At 45.0% G+C, this 22,055-nt stretch overlaps 14 non-coding genes across 14 annotated transcripts; all 14 read left to right on the top strand.

The window, feature by feature from the left end:
- Nucleotides 1–1,999: 1,999 nt before the first annotated feature.
- Trnal-caa lies at nucleotides 2,000–2,115 on the top strand. Its single transcript has 2 exons — nucleotides 2,000–2,037; nucleotides 2,070–2,115. It is a non-coding gene; the product is annotated as a tRNA-Leu (tRNA).
- Nucleotides 2,116–2,817: 702 nt separating this feature from the next.
- On the top strand, nucleotides 2,818–2,933 carry Trnal-caa. Its single transcript has 2 exons — nucleotides 2,818–2,855; nucleotides 2,888–2,933. It is a non-coding gene; the product is annotated as a tRNA-Leu (tRNA).
- A 3,531-nt stretch (nucleotides 2,934–6,464) lies between these two features.
- Nucleotides 6,465–6,580, top strand: Trnal-caa. Its single transcript has 2 exons — nucleotides 6,465–6,502; nucleotides 6,535–6,580. It is a non-coding gene; the product is annotated as a tRNA-Leu (tRNA).
- A 702-nt stretch (nucleotides 6,581–7,282) lies between these two features.
- On the top strand, nucleotides 7,283–7,398 carry Trnal-caa. Its single transcript has 2 exons — nucleotides 7,283–7,320; nucleotides 7,353–7,398. It is a non-coding gene; the product is annotated as a tRNA-Leu (tRNA).
- Nucleotides 7,399–8,100: 702 nt separating this feature from the next.
- On the top strand, nucleotides 8,101–8,216 carry Trnal-caa. Its single transcript has 2 exons — nucleotides 8,101–8,138; nucleotides 8,171–8,216. It is a non-coding gene; the product is annotated as a tRNA-Leu (tRNA).
- A 702-nt stretch (nucleotides 8,217–8,918) lies between these two features.
- On the top strand, nucleotides 8,919–9,034 carry Trnal-caa. Its single transcript has 2 exons — nucleotides 8,919–8,956; nucleotides 8,989–9,034. It is a non-coding gene; the product is annotated as a tRNA-Leu (tRNA).
- Nucleotides 9,035–9,736: 702 nt separating this feature from the next.
- On the top strand, nucleotides 9,737–9,852 carry Trnal-caa. The gene is made up of 2 exons: nucleotides 9,737–9,774; nucleotides 9,807–9,852. It is a non-coding gene; the product is annotated as a tRNA-Leu (tRNA).
- A 702-nt stretch (nucleotides 9,853–10,554) lies between these two features.
- Trnal-caa lies at nucleotides 10,555–10,670 on the top strand. Its single transcript has 2 exons — nucleotides 10,555–10,592; nucleotides 10,625–10,670. It is a non-coding gene; the product is annotated as a tRNA-Leu (tRNA).
- Nucleotides 10,671–11,372: 702 nt separating this feature from the next.
- Nucleotides 11,373–11,488, top strand: Trnal-caa. The gene is made up of 2 exons: nucleotides 11,373–11,410; nucleotides 11,443–11,488. It is a non-coding gene; the product is annotated as a tRNA-Leu (tRNA).
- Nucleotides 11,489–12,190: 702 nt separating this feature from the next.
- Trnal-caa lies at nucleotides 12,191–12,306 on the top strand. The gene is made up of 2 exons: nucleotides 12,191–12,228; nucleotides 12,261–12,306. It is a non-coding gene; the product is annotated as a tRNA-Leu (tRNA).
- Nucleotides 12,307–19,237: 6,931 nt separating this feature from the next.
- Trnal-caa lies at nucleotides 19,238–19,353 on the top strand. Its single transcript has 2 exons — nucleotides 19,238–19,275; nucleotides 19,308–19,353. It is a non-coding gene; the product is annotated as a tRNA-Leu (tRNA).
- Nucleotides 19,354–20,055: 702 nt separating this feature from the next.
- On the top strand, nucleotides 20,056–20,171 carry Trnal-caa. Its single transcript has 2 exons — nucleotides 20,056–20,093; nucleotides 20,126–20,171. It is a non-coding gene; the product is annotated as a tRNA-Leu (tRNA).
- Nucleotides 20,172–20,873: 702 nt separating this feature from the next.
- Nucleotides 20,874–20,989, top strand: Trnal-caa. The gene is made up of 2 exons: nucleotides 20,874–20,911; nucleotides 20,944–20,989. It is a non-coding gene; the product is annotated as a tRNA-Leu (tRNA).
- Nucleotides 20,990–21,691: 702 nt separating this feature from the next.
- Nucleotides 21,692–21,807, top strand: Trnal-caa. Its single transcript has 2 exons — nucleotides 21,692–21,729; nucleotides 21,762–21,807. It is a non-coding gene; the product is annotated as a tRNA-Leu (tRNA).
- Nucleotides 21,808–22,055: the final 248 nt, after the last annotated feature.

Here is a 22,055-nt window from a genome sequence, read left to right on the forward strand (position 1 = left end):
TGTTTTACAATATCCCCGTTTTCATTGGCGTCACATATGGACGAATATCAGCTTACCCGTTCATTCCGCAGCTGTTGCCTCCCTATGGTATAAGGTAGTTAATCAGCTGATTCCTACGAACGAACGACTTCATCGTATAGGTTTAAGTGTCACTCCGCTTTGTCAAACGTGTGGTTGTATTGATACACTCCCACACCGATTTACCTGCGCTGACCGTCTTCGCATGTGGTACTGGCTGCGCCGACAATTGGCGTTACTCACCAGAAGCTCGGAATCAGCTTTTACAACTGATATTCTCTGCTGGCCGGACACGGTTTTTTATCCCCGGACAAAGAACAACACCATTATGTGGCTTCTTGGCCGTTACATTTTTGCAGTGGTTGATGGTGATGGTATTTCCGATTTTATTTCGTTTACTGGTTACATGCTTCATGAGTACTGGACGCAACAATCTTTCCCACATCTTAAGAGGGACTTTGCGAATATGCTCAGTATTGTTTTCGAAAAGCAGGGGATTGGTTAAGTTTCCACTTCTATTGCTCGCTCCTGCGCCAGTTGCATTAATGGCGCCGGTATAGGGGGATACTGATCTCACTTCATGATAGGGGAGACATTCACGCTAGCTCTTAGTTCCTTTGCCTTCCTGCCAAGCTTTCACCTGTTTAGTTAGACAACGCATAAATAAGCCCCGTGTCCACATATCAGTATCATGCGACTCCGAACCAAAGACAATTACTACGTACTGGTGCCACTGTGCTTCAGTGCAGGGAGGAGGAGACGTCATGGCCAGGCCTCGGGATTCGACCCCTGCCCAATGCGCCTCCACCGAGCTGCACTGGGTCATTAAAATGGTTTAACACAAAGACAAAAAAAATGGATAAAATAAAAAAATGGATAAGGCATAAAAAAAAAAAAAAAAAGTGGTTAAAAAAAAAAAAAAAAAAAAAAAATGGATAAGGCATCGGTCTCCTAAACCGGGGATTGTGGGTTCGAGTCCCACCAGAGGTACACGTTTTACTCACTGGGGCAAAATCACTCTCACCACATACAGCTGTAATAGTTGAGAAAGCTGGCGTTTCTGAGTGCTTACAGGTATGACAGGTATGACGACGATATGAAAATACGCACATACTGACAACCAAAAACGAAACGACGGCCATTATCAATCGACCTATTAAAAAAAAAAAAAAAAAAAGCGGTCTAAGGCGCCAGACGCAAGGAAAAACCTTGGCTGCAGTAGCAGCTAGAGCCTTCTGGTCCTCGAATGAGGGCGTGGGTTCGAATCCCACTCCTGACACAGATTTTGTCGCTTCTCTGGAGCACCCTGTGTATCATTGAGATCCTTTGTAAAGTGCAACAGCACGATTCTGGCCGTGTTCTCCTAAGTGAAACCAAAAATTTGTATCAAACACAAGCGCACCTACGGCAACCAAACTGTTTCTTCGGTAGTGTGAGCTACAAACAGAGAGTGTTGGTTGTAAATACGACGTTCCCTCGTGAGGTTACTTCCGCGCCACAGCCGCAAACACGTCAAAAGGGACACTTGTGGTATGAAAACGACTCTTGTCTGGAGATGCAGAGTGCTAACGACAGTGTGAGGAAACAGTGCAGGCTGACCAGTACATCCTCTGTACAATAACAGTCGCTGATGAATTACAGAGAGCTCGAAATAAATTCATATACTCAAAATATTACTTTATGGAGATTACAACGTGACCAAAACTTGAGATATTATTCGACAGATAGACCTCTGCATTCTGTCTAATCTCTGATGTCTGTAACAGACGACTTAGTTTCGAACAAAATGTATTGAGTGCCGTGATTATACGGATTTGAGAAAATCTTTTGGTGGTACATTCTGCGCTATATTTGTGCGGCTGCACCTGGCGAACGTGTAACGGGTGCAGAACTCATGCCGGTGTACTGTGGCAACGTGGATGCGACAATTACATCAACTGTAAGTTCTCTAATAGAACAAACGAGGATCATCAAATCAGGTGTCAGGATGGCCGAGCGGTCTAAGGCGCCAGACTCAAGGAAAAACCTTGGCTGCAGTAGCAGCTAGAGCCTTCTGGTCCTCGAATGAGGGCGTGGGTTCGAATCCCACTCCTGACACAGATTTTGTCGCTTCTCTGGAGCACCCTGTGTATCATTGAGATCCTTTGTAAAGTGCAACAGCACGATTCTGGCCGTGTTCTCCTAAGTGAAACCAAAAATTTGTATCAAACACAAGCGCACCTACGGCAACCAAACTGTTTCTTCGGTAGTGTGAGCTACAAACAGAGAGTGTTGGTTGTAAATACGACGTTCCCTCGGGAGGTTACTTCCGCGCCACAGCCGCAAACACGTCAAAAGGGACACTTGTGGTATGAAAACGACTCTTGTCTGGAGATGCAGAGTGCTAACGACAGTGTGAGGAAACAGTGCAGGCTGACCAGTACATCCTCTGTACAATAACAGTCGCTGATGAATTACAGAGAGCTCGAAATAAATTCATATACTCAAAATATTACTTTATGGAGATTACAACGTGACCAAAACTAGAGATATTATTCGACAGATAGACCTCTGCATTCTGTCTAATCTCTGATGTCTGTAACAGACGACTTAGTTTCGAACAAAATGTATTGAGTGCCGTGATTAAACGGATTTGAGAAAATCTTTTGGTGGTACATTCTGCGCTATATTTGTGCGGCTGCACCTGGCGAACGTGTAACGGGTGCAGAACTCATGCCGGTGTACTGTGGCAACGTGGATGCGACAATTACATCAACTGTAAGTTCTCTAATAGAACAAACGAGGATCATCAAATCAAGTGTCAGGATGGCCGAGCGGTCTAAGGCGCCAGACTCAAGGAAAAACCTTGGCTGCAGTAGCAGCTAGAGCCTTCTGGTCCTCGAATGAGGGCGTGGGTTCGAATCCCACTCCTGACACAGATTTTGTCGCTTCTCTGGAGCACCCTGTGTATCATTGAGATCCTTTGTAAAGTGCAACAGCACGATTCTGGCCGTGTTCTCCTAAGTGAAACCAAAAATTTGTATCAAACACAAGCGCACCTACGGCAACCAAACTGTTTCTTCGGTAGTGTGAGCTACAAACAGAGAGTGTTGGTTGTAAATACGACGTTCCCTCGTGAGGTTACTTCCGCGCCACAGCCGCAAACACGTCAAAAGGGACACTTGTGGTATGAAAACGACTCTTGTCTGGAGATGCAGAGTGCTAACGACAGTGTGAGGAAACAGTGCAGGCTGACCAGTACATCCTCTGTACAATAACAGTCGCTGATGAATTACAGAGAGCTCGAAATAAATTCATATACTCAAAATATTACTTTATGGAGATTACAACGTGACCAAAACTTGAGATATTATTCGACAGATAGACCTCTGCATTCTGTCTAATCTCTGATGTCTGTAACAGACGACTTAGTTTCGAACAAAATGTATTGAGTGCCGTGATTATACGGATTTGAGAAACTCTTTTGGTGGTACATTCTGCGCTATATTTGTGCGGCTGCACCTGGCGAACGTGTAACGGGTGCAGAACTCATGCCGGTGTACTGTGGCAACGTGGATGCGACAATTACATCAACTGTAAGTTCTCTAATAGAACAAACGAGGATCATCAAATCAAGTGTCAGGATGGCCGAGCGGTCGCATAGAACCTCTGCTCGCTACGCTAACTGCACATTTGCAGGGATTGGAAATCAATAGCCAGAAGATTGTGTGCCGTGCGTACGCAGATGATGTCGGCTTTCTTGTCGTGAACGCGCAAGAAGTGCGGTCCTCACTTCAAATACTTCAACGATATGAGGCGGTATCTGGGGCGAAGGTGAACTGGCAAAAATCCGGACTCATGAATGTTGGACGGGGAATAAATCTACCCAATCATACCCGATTACGAGAAATTACCAGTATAAAGTGCTTAGGCCTTGAGTTTCGGCGGAAGATACAGAATACCATTGCTGTTAATTATAGAGCTTTACTTCATAAAGTTAGGGCATGTGTACAACTGCATAGCATGAGGAAACTGAATGCTCTCCAAAAAATTGAACTGGTCAACACTTATATCCTCTCGAAGATTAACTATGTCGCCAAAGTGTTGCCTCTTCCCAGTGGCATTGCACATAGAATGCTGTCTGTCCTGGGCCATTTTGTGACCAGAGGCAATATCTTCAAAGTTAAATATGTTACGTTGACGCTCCCTCCTCGGAAGGGCGGATTGAACCTCACAGATGTCTATAAAAAGGCACAGGCGCTCTATCTAAGCAGTATGTATAAGCTATGGACAAAATCTCCACACTGTCTCACTGCTCACCTTCTCAACGAAATCTCCCCAGCGAACCTCAACCCCCCGATTGACGTACATCATATTCCACACGACCTTTATCATTTAAAATACTTCCTGCTTGAATATAGTTATGCTCGAACAAGAATTCCGGCGAAGGAAATAACGGTGGTGAAGCAACTTTATAAGACTTTGATCGAGTCCACCTCCAGGAATAACATCGAAGACAAATATACAGCTCACAATTGGCGGGTGATTTGGGATAATATTCATTCACGCCATTTACCGTCTCACGTGCGAGCGTCTTGGTATCTCACGGTGAATCGCAAAATAGCTACCAATGCCAGACTCCATTCCATTCATCTGGCCGATTCACCCTTATGCAACACTTGCCAGGTACAAGATAGCGAGGAACACCGATTTGTCTGCGAAAAAGTGCGAGATGTTTGGGCGGTCATACGACAGTTGTTGGCGAGCATCACTAGAACATGCCCTGCGACCATAACGCCAGCTGACTTCCTCACTCCGGAGGTAGTGCCTTACCCGCAGACCAAAAGAAATTCAGTAAACTGGCTTAAAGGCCACACAGTTTACTATCTTTTCAATGTGAACGAAACGAGTAAAGAAGACTTTCTCCTGTATTTAATGATACAGCACCACCGACTACAGAAGACTAAAAACTATAAAGCTCATTTTGCAAACTTTTTAAGTCACACGATCATTTCACAGCCAATATAGGATGGAGTGCTTAAAGCCATTTCTTCCGACATGGTGGATTCCACTCTTCCTTCGGACGCCCGAAGTGAAGTCCAAAGAAGTAAGTGCGGGACAGACTAATTTACGAGTGCGTCACTTGGATCATTCGTCACGTTCAGAAATTAACAGAATGTTTGTAGTAGCGCGTTCCGTATCATTGGCGGATGCCCTGCACAGAACTGAGTTTCCTAGTTTCTTAATTGTAACAGTCGATCCGATGGAGAGAAACAACGATAGAAGACTTTTAATTTATATTTTTCATTTCAATACTAACTCTGATTTGTGGGGTGAGACGCACTCATGCGGTGCAAAGTGCACGGATTCCCGGCTCTCCTGAATACATATGAAAATGGACAAATTCATTTACACTGCAAATGGATGCAACATTTCGTCTCCGGACTAATTTCTGTTTTTATGTTACTGGCGGCGGAGTCGAGCCGCAGCATTTCTTCAGTGCGCCGATGAGGTAGGGTGCCGTGGTGACAGTTACGGTGGGAGACAAGATGGCCAGGCCTCAGATTGCATGACCCCTGCCCTCCTTGCCTCTCCCTGCCTGATACCACTTAAAGCAAAAAAAAAAAAAAAAAAAAAAAAAAAAAAAAAAAAAAAAAAAAAAAGCGGTCTAAGGCGCCAGACTCAAGGAAAAACCTTGGCTGCAGTAGCAGCTAGAGCCTTCTGGTCCTCGAATGAGGGCGTGGGTTCGAATCCCACTCCTGACACAGATTTTGTCGCTTCTCTGGAGCACCCTGTGTATCATTGAGATCCTTTGTAAAGTGCAACAGCACGATTCTGGCCGTGTTCTCCTAAGTGAAACCAAAAATTTGTATCAAACACAAGCGCACCTACGGCAACCAAACTGTTTCTTCGGTAGTATGAGCTACAAACAGAGAGTGTTGGTTGTAAATACGACGTTCCCTCGTGAAGTTACTTCCGCGCCACAGCCGCAAACACGTCAAAAGGGACACTTGTGGTATGAAAACGACTCTTGTCTGGAGATGCAGAGTGCTAACGACAGTGTGAGGAAACAGTGCAGGCTGACCAGTACATCCTCTGTACAATAACAGTCGCTGATGAATTACAGAGAGCTCGAAATAAATTCATATACTCAAAATATTACTTTATGGAGATTACAACGTGACCAAAACTTGAGATATTATTCGACAGATAGACCTCTGCATTCTGTCTAATCTCTGATGTCTGTAACAGACGACTTAGTTTCGAACAAAATGTATTGAGTGCCGTGATTATACGGATTTGAGAAACTCTTTTGGTGGTACATTCTGCGCTATATTTGTGCGGCTGCACCTGGCGAACGTGTAACGGGTGCAGAACTCATGCCGGTGTACTGTGGCAACGTGGATGCGACAATTACATCAACTGTAAGTTCTCTAATAGAACAAACGAGGATCATCAAATCAAGTGTCAGGATGGCCGAGCGGTCTAAGGCGCCAGACTCAAGGAAAAACCTTGGCTGCAGTAGCAGCTAGAGCCTTCTGGTCCTCGAATGAGGGCGTGGGTTCGAATCCCACTCCTGACACAGATTTTGTCGCTTCTCTGGAGCACCCTGTGTATCATTGAGATCCTTTGTAAAGTGCAACAGCACGATTCTGGCCGTGTTCTCCTAAGTGAAACCAAAAATTTGTATCAAACACAAGCGCACCTACGGCAACCAAACTGTTTCTTCGGTAGTGTGAGCTACAAACAGAGAGTGTTGGTTGTAAATACGACGTTCCCTCGTGAGGTTACTTCCGCGCCACAGCCGCAAACACGTCAAAAGGGACACTTGTGGTATGAAAACGACTCTTGTCTGGAGATGCAGAGTGCTAACGACAGTGTGAGGAAACAGTGCAGGCTGACCAGTACATCCTCTGTACAATAACAGTCGCTGATGAATTACAGAGAGCTCGAAATAAATTCATATACTCAAAATATTACTTTATGGAGATTACAACGTGACCAAAACTTGAGATATTATTCGACAGATAGACCTCTGCATTCTGTCTAATCTCTGATGTCTGTAACAGACGACTTAGTTTCGAACAAAATGTATTGAGTGCCGTGATTATACGGATTTGAGAAAATCTTTTGGTGGTACATTCTGCGCTATATTTGTGCGGCTGCACCTGGCGAACGTGTAACGGGTGCAGAACTCATGCCGGTGTACTGTGGCAACGTGGATGCGACAATTACATCAACTGTAAGTTCTCTAATAGAACAAACGAGGATCATCAAATCAGGTGTCAGGATGGCCGAGCGGTCTAAGGCGCCAGACTCAAGGAAAAACCTTGGCTGCAGTAGCAGCTAGAGCCTTCTGGTCCTCGAATGAGGGCGTGGGTTCGAATCCCACTCCTGACACAGATTTTGTCGCTTCTCTGGAGCACCCTGTGTATCATTGAGATCCTTTGTAAAGTGCAACAGCACGATTCTGGCCGTGTTCTCCTAAGTGAAACCAAAAATTTGTATCAAACACAAGCGCACCTACGGCAACCAAACTGTTTCTTCGGTAGTGTGAGCTACAAACAGAGAGTGTTGGTTGTAAATACGACGTTCCCTCGTGAAGTTACTTCCGCGCCACAGCCGCAAACACGTCAAAAGGGACACTTGTGGTATGAAAACGACTCTTGTCTGGAGATGCAGAGTGCTAACGACAGTGTGAGGAAACAGTGCAGGCTGACCAGTACATCCTCTGTACAATAACAGTCGCTGATGAATTACAGAGAGCTCGAAATAAATTCATATACTCAAAATATTACTTTATGGAGATTACAACGTGACCAAAACTTGAGATATTATTCGACAGATAGACCTCTGCATTCTGTCTAATCTCTGATGTCTGTAACAGACGACTTAGTTTCGAACAAAATGTATTGAGTGCCGTGATTATACGGATTTGAGAAACTCTTTTGGTGGTACATTCTGCGCTATATTTGTGCGGCTGCACCTGGCGAACGTGTAACGGGTGCAGAACTCATGCCGGTGTACTGTGGCAACGTGGATGCGACAATTACATCAACTGTAAGTTCTCTAATAGAACAAACGAGGATCATCAAATCAAGTGTCAGGATGGCCGAGCGGTCTAAGGCGCCAGACTCAAGGAAAAACCTTGGCTGCAGTAGCAGCTAGAGCCTTCTGGTCCTCGAATGAGGGCGTGGGTTCGAATCCCACTCCTGACACAGATTTTGTCGCTTCTCTGGAGCACCCTGTGTATCATTGAGATCCTTTGTAAAGTGCAACAGCACGATTCTGGCCGTGTTCTCCTAAGTGAAACCAAAAATTTGTATCAAACACAAGCGCACCTACGGCAACCAAACTGTTTCTTCGGTAGTGTGAGCTACAAACAGAGAGTGTTGGTTGTAAATACGACGTTCCCTCGTGAGGTTACTTCCGCGCCACAGCCGCAAACACGTCAAAAGGGACACTTGTGGTATGAAAACGACTCTTGTCTGGAGATGCAGAGTGCTAACGACAGTGTGAGGAAACAGTGCAGGCTGACCAGTACATCCTCTGTACAATAACAGTCGCTGATGAATTACAGAGAGCTCGAAATAAATTCATATACTCAAAATATTACTTTATGGAGATTACAACGTGACCAAAACTTGAGATATTATTCGACAGATAGACCTCTGCATTCTGTCTAATCTCTGATGTCTGTAACAGACGACTTAGTTTCGAACAAAATGTATTGAGTGCCGTGATTATACGGATTTGAGAAAATCTTTTGGTGGTACATTCTGCGCTATATTTGTGCGGCTGCACCTGGCGAACGTGTAACGGGTGCAGAACTCATGCCGGTGTACTGTGGCAACGTGGATGCGACAATTACATCAACTGTAAGTTCTCTAATAGAACAAACGAGGATCATCAAATCAGGTGTCAGGATGGCCGAGCGGTCTAAGGCGCCAGACTCAAGGAAAAACCTTGGCTGCAGTAGCAGCTAGAGCCTTCTGGTCCTCGAATGAGGGCGTGGGTTCGAATCCCACTCCTGACACAGATTTTGTCGCTTCTCTGGAGCACCCTGTGTATCATTGAGATCCTTTGTAAAGTGCAACAGCACGATTCTGGCCGTGTTCTCCTAAGTGAAACCAAAAATTTGTATCAAACACAAGCGCACCTACGGCAACCAAACTGTTTCTTCGGTAGTGTGAGCTACAAACAGAGAGTGTTGGTTGTAAATACGACGTTCCCTCGGGAGGTTACTTCCGCGCCACAGCCGCAAACACGTCAAAAGGGACACTTGTGGTATGAAAACGACTCTTGTCTGGAGATGCAGAGTGCTAACGACAGTGTGAGGAAACAGTGCAGGCTGACCAGTACATCCTCTGTACAATAACAGTCGCTGATGAATTACAGAGAGCTCGAAATAAATTCATATACTCAAAATATTACTTTATGGAGATTACAACGTGACCAAAACTAGAGATATTATTCGACAGATAGACCTCTGCATTCTGTCTAATCTCTGATGTCTGTAACAGACGACTTAGTTTCGAACAAAATGTATTGAGTGCCGTGATTAAACGGATTTGAGAAAATCTTTTGGTGGTACATTCTGCGCTATATTTGTGCGGCTGCACCTGGCGAACGTGTAACGGGTGCAGAACTCATGCCGGTGTACTGTGGCAACGTGGATGCGACAATTACATCAACTGTAAGTTCTCTAATAGAACAAACGAGGATCATCAAATCAAGTGTCAGGATGGCCGAGCGGTCTAAGGCGCCAGACTCAAGGAAAAACCTTGGCTGCAGTAGCAGCTAGAGCCTTCTGGTCCTCGAATGAGGGCGTGGGTTCGAATCCCACTCCTGACACAGATTTTGTCGCTTCTCTGGAGCACCCTGTGTATCATTGAGATCCTTTGTAAAGTGCAACAGCACGATTCTGGCCGTGTTCTCCTAAGTGAAACCAAAAATTTGTATCAAACACAAGCGCACCTACGGCAACCAAACTGTTTCTTCGGTAGTGTGAGCTACAAACAGAGAGTGTTGGTTGTAAATACGACGTTCCCTCGTGAGGTTACTTCCGCGCCACAGCCGCAAACACGTCAAAAGGGACACTTGTGGTATGAAAACGACTCTTGTCTGGAGATGCAGAGTGCTAACGACAGTGTGAGGAAACAGTGCAGGCTGACCAGTACATCCTCTGTACAATAACAGTCGCTGATGAATTACAGAGAGCTCGAAATAAATTCATATACTCAAAATATTACTTTATGGAGATTACAACGTGACCAAAACTTGAGATATTATTCGACAGATAGACCTCTGCATTCTGTCTAATCTCTGATGTCTGTAACAGACGACTTAGTTTCGAACAAAATGTATTGAGTGCCGTGATTATACGGATTTGAGAAACTCTTTTGGTGGTACATTCTGCGCTATATTTGTGCGGCTGCACCTGGCGAACGTGTAACGGGTGCAGAACTCATGCCGGTGTACTGTGGCAACGTGGATGCGACAATTACATCAACTGTAAGTTCTCTAATAGAACAAACGAGGATCATCAAATCAAGTGTCAGGATGGCCGAGCGGTCTAAGGCGCCAGACTCAAGGAAAAACCTTGGCTGCAGTAGCAGCTAGAGCCTTCTGGTCCTCGAATGAGGGCGTGGGTTCGAATCCCACTCCTGACACAGATTTTGTCGCTTCTCTGGAGCACCCTGTGTATCATTGAGATCCTTTGTAAAGTGCAACAGCACGATTCTGGCCGTGTTCTCCTAAGTGAAACCAAAAATTTGTATCAAACACAAGCGCACCTACGGCAACCAAACTGTTTCTTCGGTAGTGTGAGCTACAAACAGAGAGTGTTGGTTGTAAATACGACGTTCCCTCGGGAGGTTACTTCCGCGCCACAGCCGCAAACACGTCAAAAGGGACACTTGTGGTATGAAAACGACTCTTGTCTGGAGATGCAGAGTGCTAACGACAGTGTGAGGAAACAGTGCAGGCTGACCAGTACATCCTCTGTACAATAACAGTCGCTGATGAATTACAGAGAGCTCGAAATAAATTCATATACTCAAAATATTACTTTATGGAGATTACAACGTGACCAAAACTTGAGATATTATTCGACAGATAGACCTCTGCATTCTGTCTAATCTCTGATGTCTGTAACAGACGACTTAGTTTCGAACAAAATGTATTGAGTGCCGTGATTATACGGATTTGAGAAACTCTTTTGGTGGTACATTCTGCGCTATATTTGTGCGGCTGCACCTGGCGAACGTGTAACGGGTGCAGAACACATGCCGGTGTACTGTGGCAACGTGGATGCGACAATTACATCAACTGTAAGTTCTCTAATAGAACAAACGAGGATCATCAAATCAAGTGTCAGGATGGCCGAGCGGTCTAAGGCGCCAGACTCAAGGAAAAACCGTGGCTGCAGTAGCAGCTAGAGCCTTCTGGTCCTCGAATCAGGGCGTGGGTTCGAATCCCACTCCTGACACAGATTTTGTCGCTTCTCTGGAGCACCCTGTGTATCATTGAGATCCTTTGTAAAGTGCAACAGCACGATTCTGGCCGTGTTCTCCTAAGTGAAACCAAAAATTTGTATCAAACACAAGCGCACCTACGGCAACCAAACTGTTTCTTCGGTAGTGTGAGCTACAAACAGAGAGTGTTGGTTGTAAATACGACGTTCCCTCGTGAGGTTACTTCCGCGCCACAGCCGCAAACACGTCAAAAGGGACACTTGTGGTATGAAAACGACTCTTGTCTGGAGATGCAGAGTGCTAACGACAGTGTGAGGAAACAGTGCAGGCTGACCAGTACATCCTCTGTACAATAACAGTCGCTGATGAATTACAGAGAGCTCGAAATAAATTCATATACTCAAAATATTACTTTATGGAGATTACAACGTGACCAAAACTTGAGATATTATTCGACAGATAGACCTCTGCATTCTGTCTAATCTCTGATGTCTGTAACAGACGACTTAGTTTCGAACAAAATGTATTGAGTGCCGTGATTATACGGATTTGAGAAAATCTTTTGGTGGTACATTCTGCGCTATATTTGTGCGGCTGCACCTGGCGAACGTGTAACGGGTGCAGAACTCATGCCGGTGTACTGTGGCAACGTGGATGCGACAATTACATCAACTGTAAGTTCTCTAATAGAACAAACGAGGATCATCAAATCAAGTGTCAGGATGGCCGAGTGGTCTAAGGCGCCAGACTCAAGGAAAAACCTTGGCTGCAGTAGCAGCTAGAGCCTTCTGGTCCTCGAATTAGGGCGTGGGTTCGAATCCCACTCCTGACACAGATTTTGTCGCTTCTCTGGAGCACCCTGTGTATCATTGAGATCCTTTGTAAAGTGCAACAGCACGATTCTGGCCGTGTTCTCCTAAGTGAAACCAAAAATTTGTATCAAACACAAGCGCACCTACGGCAACCAAACTGTTTCTTCGGTAGTGTGAGCTACAAACAGAGAGTGTTGGTTGTAAATACGACGTTCCCTCGTGAGGTTACTTCCGCGCCACAGCCGCAAACACGTCAAAAGGGACACTTGTGGTATGAAAACGACTCTTGTCTGGAGATGCAGAGTGCTAACGACAGTGTGAGGAAACAGTGCAGGCTGACCAGTACATCCTCTGTACAATAACAGTCGCTGATGAATTACAGAGAGCTCGAAATAAATTCATATACTCAAAATATTACTTTATGGAGATTACAACGTGACCAAAACTTGAGATATTATTCGACAGATAGACCTCTGCATTCTGTCTAATCTCTGATGTCTGTAACAGACGACTTAGTTTCGAACAAAATGTATTGAGTGCCGTGATTATACGGATTTGAGAAACTCTTTTGGTGGTACATTCTGCGCTATATTTGTGCGGCTGCACCTGGCGAACGTGTAACGGGTGCAGAACTCATGCCGGTGTACTGTGGCAACGTGGATGCGACAATTACATCAACTGTAAGTTCTCTAATAGAACAAACGAGGATCATCAAATCAAGTGTCAGGATGGCCGAGCGGTAGTTCCGCTTGCGACGCCGTGCAGGTCGCACGTGTTGTGCCTTCGCTCCGCAATAGCGTGTGCAAGCCGTGACTACTTTCTTTGTTTACGTTGTTTGCTAGATTTGCTGTATTGTGCTTCCGTCAGTTCACTTTTAGTGTTTTGTGACGTTTTGTGTTAGCGGTCTCGACCGTTTAATAAGTGGATATGTCGTCCAGGTTGTTCCCAAGGAAATGTACTCTGTGTTTCGAATTTGACAAGTCTACACGTCATGTTCAACCGAGTTCCATGGAAGTTCACGATTTCATAGTGGATGTAATTGGTATTACGTCTGACCAGGTTCATACTGCCTATTACGACACAGATCTCTACTGTTTCTTCGTCAAGTTGTTAAACCCTGTGTTACTGGAGAGGATTCTGTTGAAACATGGTAGCCGAGCTGAGTTCCGTCATCGTGACGCCTCGGTGAGTACTGTTCTCATATCCAATGCTGATGTAGAATACAAAAATGTCCGTGTGTACAACCTGCCGCCGGAAGTTGAAAACTGTTATTTACGTGAGATTTTGACGAAGTATGGGGAGGTCAAGCAAATCCGTAACGAACGTTGGTCTAGTCAACATCGGTTACAGTGTTTTAGTGGCGTCCGGTCAGTCGAAATGCACGTCAAGCAAGATATCCCCTCCCATCTTATTGTTTGTGGGTATAAAGTTCATGTCACGTACAGTGGGCAACCAGGCACATGCTTTATTTGTAATGAAACTGGCCACTTGCGTACGAACTGCCCTAAACGTGTATTTGTTCTCAAAAATACTTTGGAACAGCGTAAAAAGTTGACATTGGCCGATCTTGTTAGGGAGGCACCAATCACGGACATCGAACGCCCTCGTGATAGTGAAATATTGCCCCCGGAGCCTGGTTTGCCTGTTGCCGACTTTCCACCCTTTCCTTCAAAACCGGTTACAGATACGCCTTCCTCCAAATCTGACGTGCAGCTGCTGAGCCACAAACGGCGAAGAACGTGTGATGCTGATAGTCCGGACGAGGCTCTCCAGGAATTAGAACTCGACGTCCCAAAAGAGATGCCGGTTACGGTTACTGACTCAAGTTTTTCTGAACCGTCGCACGCAGCTGTCGACGCTGCGGCTATTGACGTCATTCCGAGTGACGTACAGGCAGCTTTGGCACCACAACAGCCGAGCACGCCGCCTGAAGTCGCGACGTCACCACAGGCCGACTCACAACAAGCGCGTGCTTCCGATAAGCATAACGAGGAAGGCAGTACTTGTGTACAAACTGAAGGAAGTCAAAGTCCGTCTACCAACAAACACGAAGTTCGTGCTAGTGACAACAAACAAACTTGTCCACCTTCTGAGTCAGTTCTTTCTGCAGATCAGATGGCTGAGGCGTCACATCACGTTATGGATTGCGAAGTCACTCAGGACCCTCCCACACCTCCGTCTGCCGATGTGTTCCCTAGCAGAGCACGTAGTAGGACCAAAGTTCAACCGAACGTCAACGCAGTACGGAAGAAAAACAAACCCAACGACACACAAGTGACTGTTCGTGATCCTCCCGACAATGCAGCCCATTCCGAAGTTTCTCTGACATTGTAATGCGACCAGTGTTGTTTAGTGACCCTTTACGTACCTCACTGTAATAATGGCACAAGCGTACAAATTCGTCTCCCTGAACATAAATAAGATTCGATCTGATCTCAAAATTGCGGCCCTACAGCAGTTTCTATACGAATCTGACGCTGATATTGTGTTGTTGCAGGAAGTTACTGTTTTCAATCTCTTCATCTCTGGTTTTAAAACCATATCAAACGTTGCTCCTGAGGAAAGTACAGGTACCGCACTTTTATTACGGGAAGGTATTCCAGTTGGGGAGATCGAGTTTTTAGATTCCGGTCGAGGAGTGAGCTGTAAAATTTTTGATGTAACCCTTGTTAATTTATATGCCCCATCAGGCAACAGCAACAAATTCGAACGGTCACGTTTTTATAAGGAGGATGTTACATATCTGTTGAGGAGCAGTCCTCAAAACCTGATCATAGGAGGTGACTTCAACTGTGTTCTACGTAAAAACGATCAGTCCCCTAATTTTAATTACTGTAAAGAACTGCACGAGCTCGTTAAGAATATTAAGCTGAAAGATGCTTGGGAACTGAAGTATCCTACTTTAGTTAAATTCACTTTTTTCACCGTTACTTCATGCAGCCGTCTGGATAGGATTTATCTATCGGACTGTATCAGTGACAGACTCCTAGCGGTTGACGTAATCCCGGCTAGTTTTACCGACCATTGCGCTTTTACGGCAACGGTTCACTTAAATCGACAGCCTACCAAATTATTTCGTTCCCCGTGGATGTTAAACATATCGCATCTGGCGGACGCTGAGTTATTTGACGTTATCAGGCATGTGTGGGAAACTTGTTTGCGTTCCATCACTTTTTATCCGACTAAAGCGATGTGGTGGACCACTGTTGCCAAACCAAAGCTTCGAAAAAGTCTCATTTATTATAGTGCTCAGAAAGCACGCGCCTTCAAGAGGACCTTTGAGTTTTACTACACTGTGCTGCGACAACTGTATGATTCATCCACTGCGACCAACACTAACTTTCCGTCAATTCAACGTGTCAAGGCTAAACTTGTCAGCTTGAAGCGTCAACAATTGGAAGGTCTGAAAGTTAAATCCAAACCTAAATCTGTTTTAGCCGACGAAATGACATCTATGTACCATTTATTCAAGCATTTATCACGTCGCCGCCGGGCTTTCATTGATGTTTTGGAAAGAGATAATGGGGAATTACTCTCTACTCAAGCGGCCATTATTAGTGAAATTCACCAACATTTCCAACGACTGTATTCCAGTGAAATTGTCAATGAACCTGCTGTCAGTGCAGTGGTCAATGTTTTTGATAGGGCGATTACTCCTGCTGACAATGTCGACTTTTTATCGGATTTCACTCCCGAGGAAGTTTTAGCCTTGATCTCTGACTCGCCTTCCTTTAAATCGCCTGGTCCTGATGGTTTGCCCAAGGAATTTTATATCAAATTCTGGAATGTCCTTGGTGGTACTTTTACTGAAATTGTTAATGAAGTCATGAGTGGTGGTCCTCTTCCTGCCGAGTTCAAGGTGGGTAGAATTGTTTTAGTCCCGAAGAGAACTGGTCACAAGCGAGTTGATAATCTCCGTCCAATCACATTGTTGAACTTTGATTATAAAACGATTGCCCGAGCGATTAATAGCAGACTGACCCCCATCCTTGGGAAAGTTATTCATTCACACCAGTCTTGCCTTCCAGGGAGATCCATTATGACTCCGGTTGCGGAGTACAGAGACGTTATTTCAGTAGCGGCCGTAACCAACATCAAATGTGCTTTCCTTTTTCTTGACTTTTGCAAAGCTTTTGACCGCGTTAGTCATCACTATTTAGAACGCATCCTGCAACGAATTGGACTCGAAGAACGAGCTGTGGCAGTCATTCGGAATATGATAACCGGCATTACTGCTAGGATCACAGTTAACGGTCAGCTGACACAAGCTGTTAGCATACGACGCGGTGTACCGCAAGGCAGTCCGTTGTCGATGTCGCTCTTTGTTTTGTCGCTCGAGCCATTTCTGAAGAGATTGTGTCTCACATTAAGTGGCCTTTCTGTCTTAGGGAGCAATCTTACTGTGAGGGCTTACGCCGATGATGTTGCTGTTATCCTACGTCATGAGTCTGAAGTGGCCCAATTGCGGGCTGAGATTGATACTTACAGCACTGCGTCTGGAGCGAAACTCAGTGAGGGTAAATGTAAGGTTCTAAGCTTACGGGGCTTCGAATCTCTTGCTATACCGTGGGCACAGATCGTCGAACAACATGTTGCTCTGGGAATCATCATCGATAGGTGTCCTTTACGTATGGCAGCTAAAAACTGGAAACTTACTGCCAATCGAATACAGGGAGCTATAGTGGAAAACACCTGGCGATCGACAAATATCCTCCAGAAGATCAGGATTTTGAATACATACATACTCTGTAAAGCTTATTATGTCGCTCAGGTGTTCCCTCTTCCCAAAATGCAAGCCCATAAGATCATGCGTTTGTCCAGTAGGTTTGTGTGGCTCGGTCATATTTTTAAGTTAACCTATACCACACTGTCTAAGTCAGTGCAAGCTGGGGTCCTGCAACTCAATGATATCCGTCGAAAGGCGACAGCACTCTATATAAAACGAACAACTGTGATAATTACCACGATGCCCCATACTATCACATCGAAGCTGTTTCGCATTGTTCGCCCTAAATGTATGAAACCGCCAATTGACATCGGGAAACTAAACTTTCAATTGCAACATGTCGGTGTTTATTACCTCGAAATGAGTTACTTAGGTGACAGTGTTTCCACAAGTCCTTGTCTCACGACAGTGTTCTTAATTGCTCAGTGGCAGAAGTACGAAGCTCCAAATACAATTGAAATGCACTACCCAAGAATCGTCTGGACGGCAGTGTGGACCAATATTACTCTCAAAATTCATTCTTCCGATGTGCTTTCCGCCTGGTATAAAGTTGTCCACAATCTTATTCCAACCAACGAAAAACTCAACCGCATTGGCTTAAGTGCTACTGACAACTGCCTCAAATGTGGATTAGTAGACACTCTGAGGCACAGGTTTACTTGCTGTGGACATCAGTTCAACTGGCATTGGGTGCGGAAACGATTGGCGCTGCTCACACGTAGCACTGAAAGTCTTTATACAACTGATATCCTCCTGTGGCCTGATACACGGTTTTACCCCAAAACGAAAAACAATACTGTTATGTGGATGCTGGGACATTTTGTCAATTACGTCATAACGCAACACGGAGAAGACAATATTACTGCCTTTACTGCTTATATGGCAACGGCATATTGGCGAAGAAACCAGTTCCCACACATTAAGAGGGATTTTGGCAATATGTTACCAATCCTGTTTCAGAAACAGGGAATTGGGTGATTCTAAAGTAAATCCGCGATTCCTGTCACCATTTCCATGGTGAAGTTCCCAGGTACAAGACAACAGTGAATAATATTTCGTTATCATTTCGCCTATGGCGCTTGCAGAACCTGAAGTTTTCTTTTCTTTCTTATTCCTCATTATTTGTTTTTTGAGGGAAGAGACATCTCTTTTTTTTTTTTTCCTCTCTTCTTGGTTTTGAGAAAGATTTCTAATTTTCGTTGGCACTTATATTCCAAAAAGCAGAAGCAATGAGCTCCTTGTAATCACGAAGAAATTGAATTCCTTTTGTGTACTGTTGTACGATGCCAGAGAATCTGGAGACTTTGATTTCATTTGATTATAGCTGAAGAAGCTCGCCAAGGAAGGCATTCATGGAGAGCGCAAGGAGGGCTGTAAGGGGAGAAGGGAGGCCAAAAAAAAAAAAAAAAAAAAAAAAAAAAGCGGTCTAAGGCGCCAGACTCAAGGAAAAACCTTGGCTGCAGTAGCAGCTAGAGCCTTCTGGTCCTCGAATGAGGGCGTGGGTTCGAATCCCACTCCTGACACAGATTTTGTCGCTTCTCTGGAGCACCCTGTGTATCATTGAGATCCTTTGTAAAGTGCAACAGCACGATTCTGGCCGTGTTCTCCTAAGTGAAACCAAAAATTTGTATCAAACACAAGCGCACCTACGGCAACCAAACTGTTTCTTCGGTAGTGTGAGCTACAAACAGAGAGTGTTGGTTGTAAATACGACGTTCCCTCGTGAGGTTACTTCCGCGCCACAGCCGCAAACACGTCAAAAGGGACACTTGTGGTATGAAAACGACTCTTGTCTGGAGATGCAGAGTGCTAACGACAGTGTGAGGAAACAGTGCAGGCTGACCAGTACATCCTCTGTACAATAACAGTCGCTGATGAATTACAGAGAGCTCGAAATAAATTCATATACTCAAAATATTACTTTATGGAGATTACAACGTGACCAAAACTTGAGATATTATTCGACAGATAGACCTCTGCATTCTGTCTAATCTCTGATGTCTGTAACAGACGACTTAGTTTCGAACAAAATGTATTGAGTGCCGTGATTATACGGATTTGAGAAAATCTTTTGGTGGTACATTCTGCGCTATATTTGTGCGGCTGCACCTGGCGAACGTGTAACGGGTGCAGAACTCATGCCGGTGTACTGTGGCAACGTGGATGCGACAATTACATCAACTGTAAGTTCTCTAATAGAACAAACGAGGATCATCAAATCAAGTGTCAGGATGGCCGAGCGGTCTAGGGCGCCAGACTCAAGGAAAAACCTTGGCTGCAGTAGCAGCTAGAGCCTTCTGGTCCTCGAATGAGGGCGTGGGTTCGAATCCCACTCCTGACACAGATTTTGTCGCTTCTCTGGAGCACCCTGTGTATCATTGAGATCCTTTGTAAAGTGCAACAGCACGATTCTGGCCGTGTTCTCCTAAGTGAAACCAAAAATTTGTATCAAACACAAGCGCACCTACGGCAACCAAACTGTTTCTTCGGTAGTGTGAGCTACAAACAGAGAGTGTTGGTTGTAAATACGACGTTCCCTCGTGAGGTTACTTCCGCGCCACAGCCGCAAACACGTCAAAAGGGACACTTGTGGCATGAAAACGACTCTTGTCTGGAGATGCAGAGTGCTAACGACAGTGTGAGGAAACAGTGCAGGCTGACCAGTACATCCTCTGTACAATAACAGTCGCTGATGAATTACAGAGAGCTCGAAATAAATTCATATACTCAAAATATTACTTTATGGAGATTACAACGTGACCAAAACTTGAGATATTATTCGACAGATAGACCTCTGCATTCTGTCTAATCTCTGATGTCTGTAACAGACGACTTAGTTTCGAACAAAATGTATTGAGTGCCGTGATTATACGGATTTGAGAAACTCTTTTGGTGGTACATTCTGCGCTATATTTGTGCGGCTGCACCTGGCGAACGTGTAACGGGTGCAGAACTCATGCCGGTGTACTGTGACAACGTGGATGCGACAATTACATCAACTGTAAGTTCTCTAATAGAACAAACGAGGATCATCAAATCAAGTGTCAGGATGGCCGAGCGGTCTAAGGCGCCAGACTCAAGGAAAAACCTTGGCTGCAGTAGCAGCTAGAGCCTTCTGGTCCTCGAATGAGGGCGTGGGTTCGAATCCCACTCCTGACACAGATTTTGTCGCTTCTCTGGAGCACCCTGTGTATCATTGAGATCCTTTGTAAAGTGCAACAGCACGATTCTGGCCGTGTTCTCCTAAGTGAAACCAAAAATTTGTATCAAACACAAGCGCACCTACGGCAACCAAACTGTTTCTTCGGTAGTGTGAGCTACAAACAGAGAGTGTTGGTTGTAAATACGACGTTCCCTCGTGAGGTTACTTCCGCGCCACAGCCGCAAACACGTCAAAAGGGACACTTGTGGTATGAAAACGACTCTTGTCTGGAGATGCAGAGTGCTAACGACAGTGTGAGGAAACAGTGCAGGCTGACCAGTACATCCTCTGTACAATAACTGTCGCTGATGAATTACAGAGAGCTCGAAATAAATTCATATACTCAAAATATTACTTTATGGAGATTACAACGTGACCAAAACTTGAGATATTATTCGACAGATAGACCTCTGCATTCTGTCTAATCTCTGATGTCTGTAACAGACGACTTAGTTTCGAACAAAATGTGTTGAGTGCCGTGATTATACGGATTTGAGAAAATCTTTTGGTGGTACATTCTGCGCTATATTTGTGCGGCTGCACCTGGCGAACGTGTAACGGGTGCAGAACTCATGCCGGTGTACTGTGGCAACGTGGATGCGACAATTACATCAACTGTAAGTTCTCTAATAGAACAAACGAGGATCATCAAATCAAGTGTCAGGATGGCCGAGCGGTCTAAGGCGCCAGACTCAAGGAAAAACTTTGGCTGCAGTAGCAGCTAGAGCCTTCTGGTCCTCGAATGAGGGCGTGGGTTCGAATCCCACTCCTGACACAGATTTTGTCGCTTCTCTGGAGCACCCTGTGTATCATTGAGATCCTTTGTAAAGTGCAACAGCACGATTCTGGCCGTGTTCTCCTAAGTGAAACCAAAAATTTGTATCAAACACAAGCGCACCTACGGCAACCAAACTGTTTCTTCGGTAGTGTGAGCTACAAACAGAGAGTGTTGGTTGTAAATACGACGTTCCCTCGTGAGGTTACTTCCGCGCCACAGCCGCAAACACGTCAAAAGGGACACTTGTGGTATGAAAACGACTCTTGTCTGGAGATGCAGAGTGCTAACGACAGTGTGAGGAAACAGTGCAGGCTGACCAGTACATCCTCTGTACAATAACAGTCGCTGATGAATTACAGAGAGCTCGAAATAAATTCATATACTCAAAATATTACTTTATGGAGATTACAACGTGACCAAAACTTGAGATATTATTCGACAGATAGACCTCTGCATTCTGTCTAATCTCTGATGTCTGTAACAGACGACTTAGTTTCGAACAAAATGTATTGAGTGCCGTGATTATACGGATTTGAGAAACTCTTTTGGTGGTACATTCTGCGCTATATTTGTGCGGCTGCACCTGGCGAACGTGTAACGGGTGCAGAACTCATGCCGGTGTACTGTGGCAACGTGGATGCGACAATTACATCAACTGTAAGTTCTCTAATAGAACAAACGAAGATCATCAAATCAAGTGTCAGGATGGCCGAGCGGTCTAAGGCGCCAGACTCAAGGAAAAACCTTGGCTGCAGTAGCAGCTAGAGCCTTCTGGTCCTCGAATGAGGGCGTGGGTTCGAATCCCACTCCTGACACAGATTTTGTCGCTGCTCTGGAGCACCCTGTGTATCATTGAGATCCTTTGTAAAGTGCAACAGCACGATTCTGGCCGTGTTCTCCTAAGTGAAACCAAAAATTTGTATCAAACACAAGCGCACCTACGGCAACCAAACTGTTTCTTCGGTAGTGTGAGCTACAAACAGAGAGTGTTGGTTGTAAATACGACGTTCCCTCGTGAGGTTACTTCCGCGCCACAGCCGCAAACACGTCAAAAGGGACACTT

Source organism: Schistocerca piceifrons, unplaced genomic scaffold (assembly GCF_021461385.2).
Source record: "Schistocerca piceifrons isolate TAMUIC-IGC-003096 unplaced genomic scaffold, iqSchPice1.1 HiC_scaffold_1764, whole genome shotgun sequence".
Lineage (NCBI taxonomy): Eukaryota > Metazoa > Arthropoda > Insecta > Orthoptera > Acrididae > Schistocerca > Schistocerca piceifrons.